Source organism: Castor canadensis, chromosome 5, assembly GCF_047511655.1.
Source record: "Castor canadensis chromosome 5, mCasCan1.hap1v2, whole genome shotgun sequence".
Lineage (NCBI taxonomy): Eukaryota > Metazoa > Chordata > Mammalia > Rodentia > Castoridae > Castor > Castor canadensis.
The window spans coordinates 18,492,949-18,507,348 of record NC_133390.1 but is presented as its reverse complement, the minus strand read 5'-3'; positions in this window follow the sequence as shown (position 1 = coordinate 18,507,348).

Sequence of the window (14,400 nt, the reverse complement as noted above, 5' to 3'; positions counted from 1 at the left end):
CACATCATGATTACCATCTGCAAAAGTGTTGAGCACTAGATATCAAAATGTTTTTTCTATAAATTACCCAAAATTCAACTTCATAAGTCAGATATTCTTGGAAAATGATGTTCATTTTACTATTCAGGTATCACTCCCAGAGTCATTTGAATGCCAGATGTTTTTTCACAAACAGGATTTTAAAAGAGTGACATAAATAGAATCTTAAAAGCTAAGCTACTGGGGGCTTCAAGCAGGATGGCAACTGAGTAAGATTCTCTAGTGGGGCTGGGTGTGGTAGTGTATGAATATAATCTAAGTTACCCCAGCACAGGTAAGAGTATCATGATCAGAGACTGAGTAGTGAAAAAACATTCAGACCTATCTAAAAAACAACTAAAAGCAAAAGGACTGGTGGCATAGATCAAGTGAGAACACATGCTCAGCATACACAAGGCCCTGAGATCAATTCCCAGTATTGAAAAAAAGAAAATCCACTAATGATCATCTCCCTAGAGACACATCAGTTTGAATATTCACATACTGACCTACTTTCACAAGAGTTAAGGAAACTAAATGATAAGCTAAGGAAACTAAATGATAAGCTATAGTGCCTGGTTGGGGGGGTGGGCAGTATATGATAAAAATGCATTGAAACCAACAGGAAGAAAGTAGTGCCCATGCCACACACCACATTAAGATGCATAACTTAAAGAAGAGCTTCTCTCATTGGGGAGGAAAAAGAAATTAAGTCCAGATCTCATACTTGCCACCCAGTACAAGGCCCACCATGGTGAATGCTGGTGCCAGGCAGAGCCCCACAGCCCCTACCCCAGAGCAATAATCATGGACTGAGCTGTTGGGACCGCATCAGCCAGGTAGGCTGCCTACATCATCCTCCTCCAGCCTTGGGAATCAAAGGGGTGAGCAAGAATCCACCTTCTGGGAGAGGACTCAAAAGCTATCAGCTTGCTTAGAATTTATGAAGACAGGCACAAAGAAAGTCACATGATGAAGATGAAAATAAGCACCTAATCTTTTGATGCCCACATGACATCATACAACATTAATCAAAAGCTTTCAGGAAGCCATGACCTCATGTGTTAGCCAAATAAGACATGAGAGGAGATCCAAAATGGTGGCTAGGATTGGTAATCAGAAATCCTAAACTCTGTGACCCCAGAAACCTCCTTGAGACGTCAGAGCTACACTTGGGTAATTCTGATTGCTTCTAGCCAAAATAATAACCACCATCACATTAAGTGCAGATAAAATTCAAAGACTGACTCTTAAATCTGCCTTTAATTGAACCTAATGGCCACAAAATTCTGGTGTAGCACAGTCAGCAAGGTATATCCAGCCCTGGAGAAAAAGCCCCCTGGCTGTTTCTCTTTTCTGTTTTCTGTTTTGTTTCTTTCTCCAACAAGCAGAAGTCAGAGCATCAATCAGAATCAAACTCCATTCCATCCTGAACACCTAGCCCATGGAAAGCTTCCCTATGCCACGCCACACTGAAAAAAAAAAGCAGAGCCAATTCTCCCCACCAGCTGGTTCCAAAGCTGCTTGTATTAAACTGCATGTGCCAAGTGCCACTCCCCTACCCACTCCCCAGGAAAATATTCCAGCAGAGCCCCTGGGCAGACAGAAACCTCCCCCCAGCCAAACTGAAAAAGGTAATCTAACACTGACAGAGGAGGTGGGAGTGGAGTGCTGAACCTGCCCGGGAGAATGGGGATGGGACAAGGAACCAAACTCTCAGTACTGAACTCTCAGTGAGCAAATGCTGGTAAAACAGCAAAAGCTGAGATCAGGAGCAGGGGACAAGCCAATCTCCCAGAGCAGCCACAGGCACCCAGCAGAGATTGGAAGAGGCATAAAGGCTGAGAGCAGGAGTGGGATGACAACCCAACCTCCCAAAGTCGCTGCTAGCACCCAGCAGAGATTGGAAAAGGCACAAAGGCTAAAAGTGGGGGTGGAGCAACAGGCTAACCTCCCAAAACAGGGCAGAGGTGGATCCCAGAGCCAGTCTCTGGGACAGAGGGCAGCATTCAAAACTGAATTGCCCTTCCTTGCTATGGGAGGAGCTGACCAAAGAGAGCTGCAGCGGAAGGGCATCACAGCTGCTGCCTGGTGAAACAGCAGCTCTGACCACCCTGCATGAGCTGGCAGTCTTACCTTATTTCACAATTCTAACTAATCTTGTGGACAGAAGGAACCAAATACTACTCACAAGCCAGTCACCTGGTGAGACCACATCAGAGCTTCTGCTTGAACGCGAATACAAGAATTGAACACCTAAGGAATAACTCCAGAACTTTTACCAAAAGACTGAACTTTCTGTGGTTCCTGAACCTGGTGTTTTTTATTGTGCTTTTTTTTTAATTTTTATTATTCCTGTATTACTAACTTCACCATCACTATTCTCTTATCCCTGTTCTTACCCTCTTCACTTTCCATACTTCTCCTGTGCTACAGTCCATTGCTTTCCCTCCCAAATCCTCTTTATGCACCTTCCAATCCACTCTTTCCCCCATCTTCACCATCCTTCCTATCCTCCCCCAACCTGTCACCACACTACACCTCCCTCCTACACACTCACCACCTGCTAACTAGTCTACTGTACCAACTGTACACAATCTCAGCCCTTGGCAATCCCTGACATAAGCACTTTCCACTACACCAACAGAACTATACCCAAACATACACAAGGGTCACAAAACCCAGAAACTCCCTTAACTCTTTCCCAACATACCCACCTCTTTTCCCATCCTCCCTTTTAGTGCCACCTTTACCAATTCCCCAAAATCTATAACTAGCCTAGTAACAATTACCTGTCGCAATTGAAACTGTTTACAGATATTATTTTCAAGGGGTTTACATATTTTCTTAATATGTAAACAACTAGTCTGGCATTGAACCTGTGAATTTGTTATTGCTAAATTATACCTCCAGGCCAGGGACAGAAAGGGCACATTAACCTAGCTAACAACCAAGTCATTCACAACATAAAAATTAAATCAGGGAAAAAAAATCAGGTAATCAAAACCACGAACTAGCCTATCAAAAACATAGTTGCACAGCACCAAGTAGAGCAATGGGAAAAAGAAAAAGGGATGAAAACCACTCTCTTCAAAAAAATATTCAATAGAGGAATCATTGGGAAATGAAGAAAATGGATACCTAGTTCCTGACCTCAAAAAAAAAATGATAAATGTCACTAAGGAGCCCAGTGACATCCAAATAAAAACCTTCAAAGAAATTTTGGAAGATATCACCAAGAAATTCATGGAGAAGATACTAGACATGGTTAATCAGAATGAACAAGATACACTCAAGAAATTTCAAGACACCAAAAATAAAGAACATGAGAAGACATAGAAACAAATAAAGGAACTCAGAGAGGACTTCAACAAACACCAAAATAAAACAAAGGAAACTACAAAAAGAGAAATATATGAATTAAAGATGACAACACAAAATATTAATGAGGAGCTGAACAAAGATATGGAAAATCTCACAAAAAAGAATCAATCAGAAATCCTGAAAATAAAAAGTTCCTTTAGCAAACAAAAAACACAGTGGAAGGCTACCCCAGCAGATTAGAACAAGTGAAAGACAGAATCTCAGAACTTGAGGATAAAATAGAAATTACAGAAGAAAACTTAGTCAAACAACTCAAGAGCTGTGAAAAAAATATGGATATCCATATTTCTATGGATCTATCCATCTTTGATGGATATCCATCAAAAAAACCTGAGAGTCATGGGCATTGAACAAGGAGAAGATGTGCAAGAAAAGGGATATATAATATATTCAACAAAATAATAACAGAAATGTTCCCAAATCTCAAGAAAGTTTGCCCATTCAGGTACAGGAAGCCTCCAGGACACCAAACAGACTTGACCAAAAATAGAACCTCCCCATGGCCACATCACCATTAAAACAATGAACACAGAGAATGGAGAAAGAATATTGAAGGGTGTAAAAGAGAAAAAACAAATAATACATAAAGGTTAACCCATGAAAATAACAACAGGTTTCTGTACAGAAACATTAAAAGCAAGAAGGTCATGGAGTGAGATATTTCAGACACTGAATGAAAGTAACTTCAGCCCTTGGATACTCTACCCAGAAAAACTATCATTCAAAAATTGATGAAGCAATAAAAATCTTCCACGATAAACAGAAACTAAAACAATACATGATCACCAAGCCACCACTACAGAAGATTCTCCAAGGAATTCTATACACAGAATATGAAAGCAAAAAAAAAACCAAACAAACAAACAAAAAAAACCGAGAGGACAGGAAGTATCAAACCACAGGAAAACAAAAGACAAGTAATCAGAAGTAGCATTGATTCAACTACACACAATCAAATCCTAAACAACAAAAACAACTGAATGGCAGGAATCACCACACACCTATCAATATTAACACTGAATTTCAATGAACTCAACTCCCCATCAAAAGACACTGTTTGGTAAATGGTATTAAAAAGGAAGATCCAACAATCTGTTGTTTACATGAGACCCATCTTATTGACAGAAATAAGCACTGGCTTAGGTTGAAAGGCTAGAAGAAGATTTACCAAGCCAATGGCCCCCCAAAACAGGCAGGAGTAGCAGTACTTATATCAGACAAAGTAGACTTCAAACCTACATTGGTCAAATGAGATAAAAAAGACACTTCATACTCATAAAAGGGACAATACATCAAAAGGAAATAACATTATCAACCTATATGTACCTAATGTCAGTGCACCCAATTTCATCAAACATACACTAAAGGACTTAAAAGCACATATAGACTCCAACACAGTGGTAGTAAGAGGTTTTACTACCCTCCTATCACCAATAGGTAGGTCATCCAAACAAAAAAATCAACAAAGAAATCCAAGAACTAAATAACAACACAAATCAAATGGACCTAACTGATGTCTACAGAATATTTTATCTAAAAGCAAAACAATATACATTCTTCTCAGAAGCCTATGGAACTTTCTACAAAATAGATCATATCTTAGGGCACAAAGCAAGTCTCAACAAATATAAGAAAATAGAAATAACTCCCTGAATTCTATCTGATCACCATGGAATAAAACTAGAACTCAACAATAAAAGCAACAGAGGAAAATAAGCAAATAATTAGATGCTGAACACCATATTGCTGAATGATCAGTGAGTCACAGAAGAAATGAGAGAGGAAATCAAAAGGTTCCTGGAAGCTAATGAAAAGGAAAACACCATCTACCACAGTCTATGGTAGAAGAGACCACTCACAGAGTGGGAGAAAATATTTGCTAGCTATACATCAGACAAAGTACTGATAACTAGAACATATAGGGAGTTCAAAAAACTAAACTCCTCCAAAACCAATGAACCAATAAAGAAGTATGCAATGAACTAAACAGAACTTTTTCAAAGGAAGACGTCCAAGTGGCCAAAGAACACATGAAAAAATGCTCACCATCCCTGGCCATAAAGGAAATGCAAATCAAAACAATACTAAGATTCCACCTCACTGCTGTTAGAATAGCTATCATCAAGAACACCACCAACAAAAAATATTGGTGAGGCTGCTGGGGAAAAAGGAACCCTCATACACTGCTGGTGGGAAGGTAAGCTAGTATAACCACTTTGGAAAAACAATATGGAGACTTCTTTAAAAACTAAACATAGATCTGACATATGATCCAGCAATACTACTCCTAGGGATATATCTGAGGGAATGTGACTCAAGATATTACAAAGGCACCTGCACACCCATGTTTATTGCAGCACTATCTACAATAGCCAAGCTATGGAAATAGCCATGATGCCCCACTACCAACAAATGGATTAAGAAAATGTGGTACTTATTCACAATGGAATTTTGCCCTGCCACAAAGAAGAATGAAATTTTGTCATTCACAAGTAAATGGATGGAACTAGACAACATCATCTTAAGTGAAGTTAGCCAGGCTCAGAAAGCCAAAAATCACATGTTCTTCCACATATGTGGATTATAGACCCAAAACAAATGCAGTAATATTATTGGACATGGGTCACACACTAAGGGGATAGGCATGGGAGAAACAAGGAAAGGGAAGGAAACCTAAAACTTGAATGTGGTTGATATGCTCACTGTACAGGAGCAAATAAAGTAATCTTAAACTGCAGAGGCCACTAAGGGAAGGGGCCTGAAAGTAGTGTAGAGGTCTGGTAAAGATGAACAAATGTGGGTTGCAATACACACGTGCATGGAAGCAAAGCTAGGAATCTCTCTGTATAGCTATCTTTATTTCCAACTCTCAAAAATACTATGTCTTTCTCATTATTTCCTATATTTTCTCTTCAACTAAATTAGAGAACAAGAGGGCGAACAATTTCTTCCTGGAAGTGGTGGGGTGGGGGGCAGTAGAGGTGGCAAGAGGAGTGAGGAGTTGGCCCAAACAATGTATTCATATGTAAGTAAATGTAAAAGTGACAAAAGAAAGAAAAACAAAGATGTTTCATAACCTACCTTTTGTCTTAACCATTACCATACAAAATAGACAACAGATGGATACCGGTTGCCATCTTTGTAAAAGCCATTAATTTACTATACTGTTTCTATGGATGACAGGTGTTTTATGATTCTTCTTTTTTTGTTTATGATTCTTCTTAAAAAAGAAGAATCATACATAAAAAGCATTTTTCTACTTAAAAAAAAATGACATGAAAAACCCTAACAGTAGACAATGTAACTGATCTCTTGCATAGAAAACTTAAAACAGCTATTTTAAAGAAATTCAATGAGCTTTCAGAAAACACAGAGAAATAATTTAATAATTAAACAAATTTTACTGTGAGGTGGAAGTCGTTTCAAAATTAAACAGAAATCCTTAATTGAAAAATACATTAAGCAAGATTTAAAATATGGTAAAAGACATAAAAAGCAGGATTGACTAAAAAAGATTAATTAGCTCAAAGATAGACTATTTGAGGAGAGACTGTTAGTGGAGAAAACAACAAAAAAGAATGAAAAAGCATACAGGAACTTTGGAACAGCATTAAGCAAGTAAGTATTTGTGTTGTTGGGGTTCAAGAGAGTCTTGAGAACACCAAAGGGATAGAAAGCTTATTTATAAAGAGATAACAGAAAACAGGAAAACCTAGATGATACAAATATCCAGGTATATAAGGTCAAAAGTAAGCAGTAAAATTTAACTTAACCAAATATACCTTAAGATATCATGTAATGAAGCTCTCAAATAAAAAGAAGATTCTCAGGGGGAAAAATGAAATAACACATGAGGTTATCCAAACTTACCTGCTATCACATTTCCCTATAGAAACCTTGCAGATCAGGAGACTGTAGCCATGGGATTTTTTATAATACTGAAGAAATTTTTTTAAACAGCCAATTGACCTTATCAGGAAAACTACTTTTTAGAAATGAAAGGGAAATGAATAGATCTCAAACAAATAAAAGCTGAGAGAATACATCTCTACCAGGCCTATCCTACCAAAAAAAAAAAATGCTAAATGGAGTTTTTCAAACTGAAAAAAAAATGTTAACAATTAAGAAGAAAATCCAAAGCTTACTAATATGAATAACTCTATAGATAAAGTCAAAATATTCTAATATCATAAATATGGTATATAAGCTATTCCTATCTTAAACATGAAAACAAGAAAAACAATTAAAAACAGTAATAACTAAATTAATATGTTAAGAGAAAGACAATGTAGAAAGATGCAAAATGAGACATCAAAACTTAAAAATGTGGGAGACATGTTCTACAAGTGTAATTTTTATTATTATGTGCTCTGCTTTTGTTCTTATCTTTACTATCATGTTAAGTTTCTATCATTTCAAAAGAGTTTGTTATAATAAAATATTTTTGTAAGTCTCATGTTAACCACCAAGCGAAAAATTTTGATAAACTAACAAAAAACTATAAAAAATTACAGTGTTTTAGTCCTAACCACAAAGGAAGAATTCAAGAGAGGGTGGGAAAAAAAGAAGCTGCAGTAAGAGTAGAAAGCAAGTTATAAAATAACTACAATGACACCTAACCTCTTAGTAACTATCTTTTTTTTCATGGAATCTTTTTTTTTTCTTTTATTATTCATATGTGCATACAAGGCTTGGTTCATTTCTCCCCCCTGCCCCCACCCCCTCCCTTACCACCCACTCCACCCCCTCCCGCTCCCCCCCTCAATACCCAGCAGAAACTATTTTCCCCTTATCTCTAATTTTGTTGTAGAGACAGTATAAGCATTAATAGGAAGGAACAAGGGGTTTTGCTGGTTGAGATAAGGATAGCTATACAGGGCATTGACTCACATTGATTTCCTGTGTCTTAGTAACTATCTTGAATGCACATGGATTTAATTCTCCAATTAAAAGATATAAAGAGATTAAAAAATAAGGTTCAACTATATGTTGCTTACAAAACTTTACCTCAACTTCAAGGACATGCATAGACGAAGTAAGGAAATAGAATAATATATTCCATGCAAATAGAAGTCAAAAGAAAGCAGGAGTATCCACCCTTATGTCAGATAAAATAGACTCTAAATCAATCCCTGTAACAAGAAATAGAATGTCATTATGTAATATTACAGGGATCAATTCAACAAGAAGAAATAACCATTCTATTTATTCTATTTATTTGTGTGCCAGAGCACACAAATATGTAAAACAAACTTTAATATACCAAACAGGAGTGACAGACTTCTATACAATAACAGCAGGAGGTTGTAACACACCACTTTCAGCAGTAGATAGATGATACAGGGAGAAAATCAGTGAAGAAACAGCAGAGTCAAAATTGTACCCCGGGCCAAATGGACTTAACAGATACCTACAGAACAATCCATTCAAGAGCTGCAGCATATACATTCCTCTCAGCACATGGAGCATTCTCACAGACAGCTCATACAATAGGCCACAAAACAAAACAGAACAAATTTTTTAAAAATTGAAAACATATCGAGTGTGTTTTTCTAACAGCAAGGCAAAACTGAAAATCAATAGGAAAAACTTCTGAAATATAAAAATACAAAGAAGTTAACCATCTTAATCTTGAATAACTAATAGATAAAGGAATAAAAGTAGAAGAAAATTCAACATTTTCTTGAAATAAATGAAAATGTAGACAAAATATACCAAAACCTATGGAACACTGAAAAAGCAGTAGTAAGAGGAAAGTTCATAGCAAATAATACCCACATCAAAAAAAAAAAAAAAGCAGATAGATCTGAAATAAAAAGCCTATCACTGCATCTTGAAAAGCAAGAACAAACCAAACCAAACCATAAATTTGTGGAAGGAAAGAAATAATAATCAGAATAGAAATAAATAAATCACACACACACACACATAAATGAAAGAACTGAAGGGCTGTTCTTTTTGTTCAAAAAGATGAACAAAAATGACAAATCCTAAACTAGACTAACTTTAAAAAGTAAGAAAATACTAGAAGGCTCAAATAAATAAAATCAGGGATAACATGGGAGAGGTTACAACTGCCACCACAGAAACATGAAGGAACTTTATAGACCAGTATGAATAGATATATGCCAAGAAATTTGATAACCTAGAATAAATAGAAAACTTCCGGAAGCATACAACTTACCAAGATTGAATCATGTAGAAGTAGGAGATTTCAACTGACCAATAACTAGTAAAAACAATGAGTCAGTAAAAATGATTTCCCATCAAAGAAAAGCCCAGGACCAAATAGGTTCATTAATGAGTTCTATCAAATAATTCCTCTGAAATTATTCTAAAAACTAGAAGAGGAAGAAATTCTTCCAAACACATTCTAAGAAGCTAACATTACTCTAATAGCAAAGTCAAAGAAGGGCACAACAATAAAGAAAATTACACACCAATATCTTGAAAATATCCTCAACAACAGATTAGCTAACTGAATACAACTGTGCATTAACAAAAATCATTCCCCATGACCAAGTGTGGTTCATACTAGAGATTGAGGATAGTTGAACATATCTACCTCAATATGCATTATATACCACATCAAGAGAATGAATCACAAAGCCATGTGATTATCTCAATTGATTCAGAAATGGCATTTAAAAAATTCAACATCAGTTCCTAATGTACCTCAACACAATAAAGTCCATTGATAATAAACCAGCAGCTAATATCATGTTGAACAGAGAAAAACTGAAAGTTTTCTTCCTAAGATTTGGAACAGAAAAAGAAGGCCCACTCTCACCATTTATTCAACATCCTACTGGAAATCCTAGCTAGAGCCATCAGGCACAAGAAAGAAAGAAAATCCAAATTAGAAAAGAGGAAGTCAAATTGTCACTTTTTGTAGAAGACATGATTGTAGATACAGAAAACCCCAAAAGGCTCTACCAAGAAAAGGATAATGTGAGTTTAACAAAGTTGGAGAATACAAACCATACAAAACAAATATCAGAAGCACTGATAGACATTAATAGTGAATGAATCCCATATATAATAGCTACCAAAAAATGAATATAGTTAACTAAAAATGTATCTATAATGAAAATTATAAAACACTGATTAAATAAATTGGACACAAAGGAACAGAAAACTGTTCTGTGTTCATGAACTGGAAGAAATAATAGTGTGAAAATGCCTACTCCCTAAAAGGACCTACCTATGCAATGTAAGCACCATCAAAATACCATGACATTTTTCACAGAACTAGAAAAAATAATCCTAAAACTTATATAGAACTTCGGAAAATACTCAATAACCAAAGCCACCTTAAAAGCCAAAAGAACAAAGCAAGAGAAATCAAACTACCTGATTTCAAAATACACTACAAAGCAGTAGTAATAAATACAGAATGTTCTTGGCATAAAACATACATACAGACCAACGGAACAAATAAGGAGCCAGTCTATAGACATCTGAAAATGTCTGGTTTTTTCTGTATAGAATTTACTTAAATATTCTCATAATTCAGCACTCCACCCTTTTCTCTACAATCTATATTTTCTTCTTCTAATTAAACGATAGAGTTTTTTTCCCTGAACATTTTACCAGTTGTCACAAATCTAACTCCTGAAATGTCCCTTCTCCCATGTCTACTTTCCTTTTGAACCTATATCTTTTCTTTTTAATTTTATTGTTGTGCTGGGTAGAGATACATTGTGGCATTTACAAAGGTTCTGAATTCAAGTACAATATATTTGATATATTGTAAGAACCTTTGTAACCTGTATTTTAATTTATCATTTTCAAAATTATCAATAATACACTGTTCATCTCATTTTGTACTAACTCCAACTTAATAAATAAATTTGCTAATTTCTGTTTTTTCAAAATCCAAATGCTGACCATATTTTCCTTTTTCTTTTTAATATATTATTTTAGTTTTCCTTTTCTTTTTGGAGTTTTCGGGGGAAGTTACTGGGGTTTGAACTCAGTGCCTTATGCATACTAGGCAAGTAGTCTACCATTTAAGCCCCACTCCCAGGCCTTTCTTTTCCTTTTTTAATGCTTTCCTCTTGATTTTACCTTAAAATTGTATTCCATAAAATGAAATAAGAAAGAATATACTTTATACATGTTATGACACAAACTTACCCTAAATTGTAATCCCATATTTTCAAATATATATATTTCCTGCCCATCTCAAGCTGTTATCAGGATACCTGTGCTTGACAATGAAATGAACATAAGGGTAAATCTATGACACTGTTCTTAAACACAGGTACATAGAATTCATAACTGATGTCTATATCTTTCCCAAATAAAATACATTCAACAGTGAACATCTAAACATGTTTACTATGTCATTTTTTCCATCATTATGACAAAATTATCTGAGAAAAACAACTTAAAGGAGGAAGGATTTATTTTGGCTCACAGTTTCAGGGGTTTCAGTCCATGGTCAATTGGCTTTATTGTTTTTAGGCACATGGCAAGGCAGAAACATCATAGTGAAAGGATCTGGAGGGAGGGCATGGTAAAGCTGCTCATCTAATGACAGTCAGGAAGTACAGAGAGAGTATGACAATAAGGGGCTAGTGACAAGATACACCCTTTAAAGTCAGGCCTCCAGTGATCTACTTACTCTAACCAGCCCCATCTCCTAATAGCCCATTCAGTGCGAATTCCTCAACAGATAATCCCATTGATAAAGTTAGCATTCTCATGATCTAATCACCTCTCAATAGCATCACCAGCTGGGGACCAAGTCATCAATACATGATCCTTTTGGAGTGAGACTTCATATTGAAACTGTATCACCTACTAAAATATGATAGGACCCTATGGCTAAGAAAAGATTCTATGTTATCAGCAGATATGAGTTTGACTGTTGAGGTATGCAATTCTTAATTACATAAAAATCTAAAATTTAGTATGCAAAGAAAACTCTCACCTAATGTTTTTCATGCAGACTTTTCAAAAGTTTTAAGGTTTATTTTTTTAAGGTTACATGGTATCAAATTAGTCTTTCCTTTGTCACATTTATCCTCACCAAACTGAGTTGAACACACTGGGTCATATTTTCTTAGGGGAGTTGTAACACTACAAGAAGTGAGCATATAGATGGAAGAATTTCTGGTATGACTCACACTGTATCATGGTGAATAGTTATGTTAATGTGCAGTAGAATTCAATTAGCTACTCTGTTGTTGAAGATTTTAACATCTATGTTTATTTAAGATATTGACCTGTAGTTTTCCTTCTTGTTGTATCCTTTTTTGGATTTGGTATTAGAGTAATGTTAGCTTCATAGAATGTGTTTAAAAGAATTCTTTCCCCTTTCTTGACTTCATCCCACACCAACATATATGGCCCAAGCCCATGAACCTGAAATTTCACTTGCTCAATCACTTCCCTACAAACGGATTCCTTCTGGAAAGATTTTTGGCCTTTGAATGCAATTTGCTGATATGGGTCACCCTTAAGAAGACTGACTAGAGAAGCAGCCAGTGCAGGGGCTTAAAGCTGGATCAAGTCAATTTGGATAGGGAATGCAGGATGCTATGACTAACACAAAGCCTAGGATGGAATCACAGAGGTTCCAGGTAGGCACTCACACCTGGTTACAGGCACTCCTCACCAATCAGAAGGTGAGGAGAAGGAGAAGCGGATCAGAGTACGATAAAGTTAGCTGTCTTACTTGGGACTGAGAAGGGTAATGGTGTATAAAAAGGATTTAAAGAGTAAAAGTATGTTAGTCCTCTTTCTGCTACTGAAACAAATACTTGAGGTAAATTGACTTAGAGAAAAAAGTGGCTTATTTTGGCTCATATTTTTGAGATTACAGTCTATGATTGTGTAAAAACATTGTTTTGAGTGTTGGACGGGAGGTGAGGAGGTTAGAATATTACAACAGTAGCACTGGGAAGAACAAAGTGATCTAAAGGCTGGGATATGAAAGGGGAGAAGAAACCAGGGTTACTTATTCCCCTTCAAGTACATGCCCCTAATGACTAAAAACTTCCCACTAACCCCCCTTCCCATTCCTAAAGGGCCTATCTTCTCCCAATAGATGGACTAGGAACCAAGCCTTTGACACAGGGGCCTTTGGGAGATATTCCAGGTGTAAACTATAGCAAGAAAACTATGAGAATTTAAATTAAATCCCTAAATAAATAAAGGGACCTATGAAATGTATACTTAAGACATCAGCTTGCTGAAATGAAAGAAAGATTAAAATTAAGTTTAAGGCAAGTCAGGACACTGAATAAGGTTATCCTGCAGACAAATCAACTTTGGGAAACTGAAGTGTCCAAGATAAGAGCCAGAGATAGTATAAACAAGACCTTCAAAAATCAAGTGCCAAAGATTTATTTTTATTTTTTATTGTATTGTTTTTCACTTACTCACATGTGTATACATTGTTTGGGTCACCTCCCCCCTCCCCTGCTTCTGGGAAAAACCTGTTCCACCCTCTTGTTCTTTCATTTTGTTGAAGAGAAAACATAAGAGGTAATAAGAAAGACAGAGCATTTTACTAGTTTGAGATAAAAATAGCTATGCAGAGAGATTCCTAGAGTTGTGTCCATGCACATGTATATTGCAACCCATATTGGTTCATCTCTACCAGATATCTTCACTACCTCCCATAGTGGCCTCTGCCGGTTAAGATTCTATATTCACTCCTCTACAGTGTGCACTTCAACCACATTCAAGTTTTAGGTTTCCTTCCCTTTCCCTATTCCTCCTGTGTGTGTTCTCCCCTTACTGTATGAACCATGTCCAATAATATTAGTGCATTTGTTTGGGGTCTATAATCCGCATATGAGGGAGAACATGTGATTTTTGGCTTTCTGAGCCTGGCTAACTTCACTTAAGATGATGTTCTCCAGTTCCATCCATTTACTTTCGAATGACAAAATTTCATTCTTCTTTGTGGCTAGGTAAAATTCCATTGTGGGTAAATATCAAATTTTCTTAATCCATTTGTCAGCAGTGGGGCATCTTGGCTGT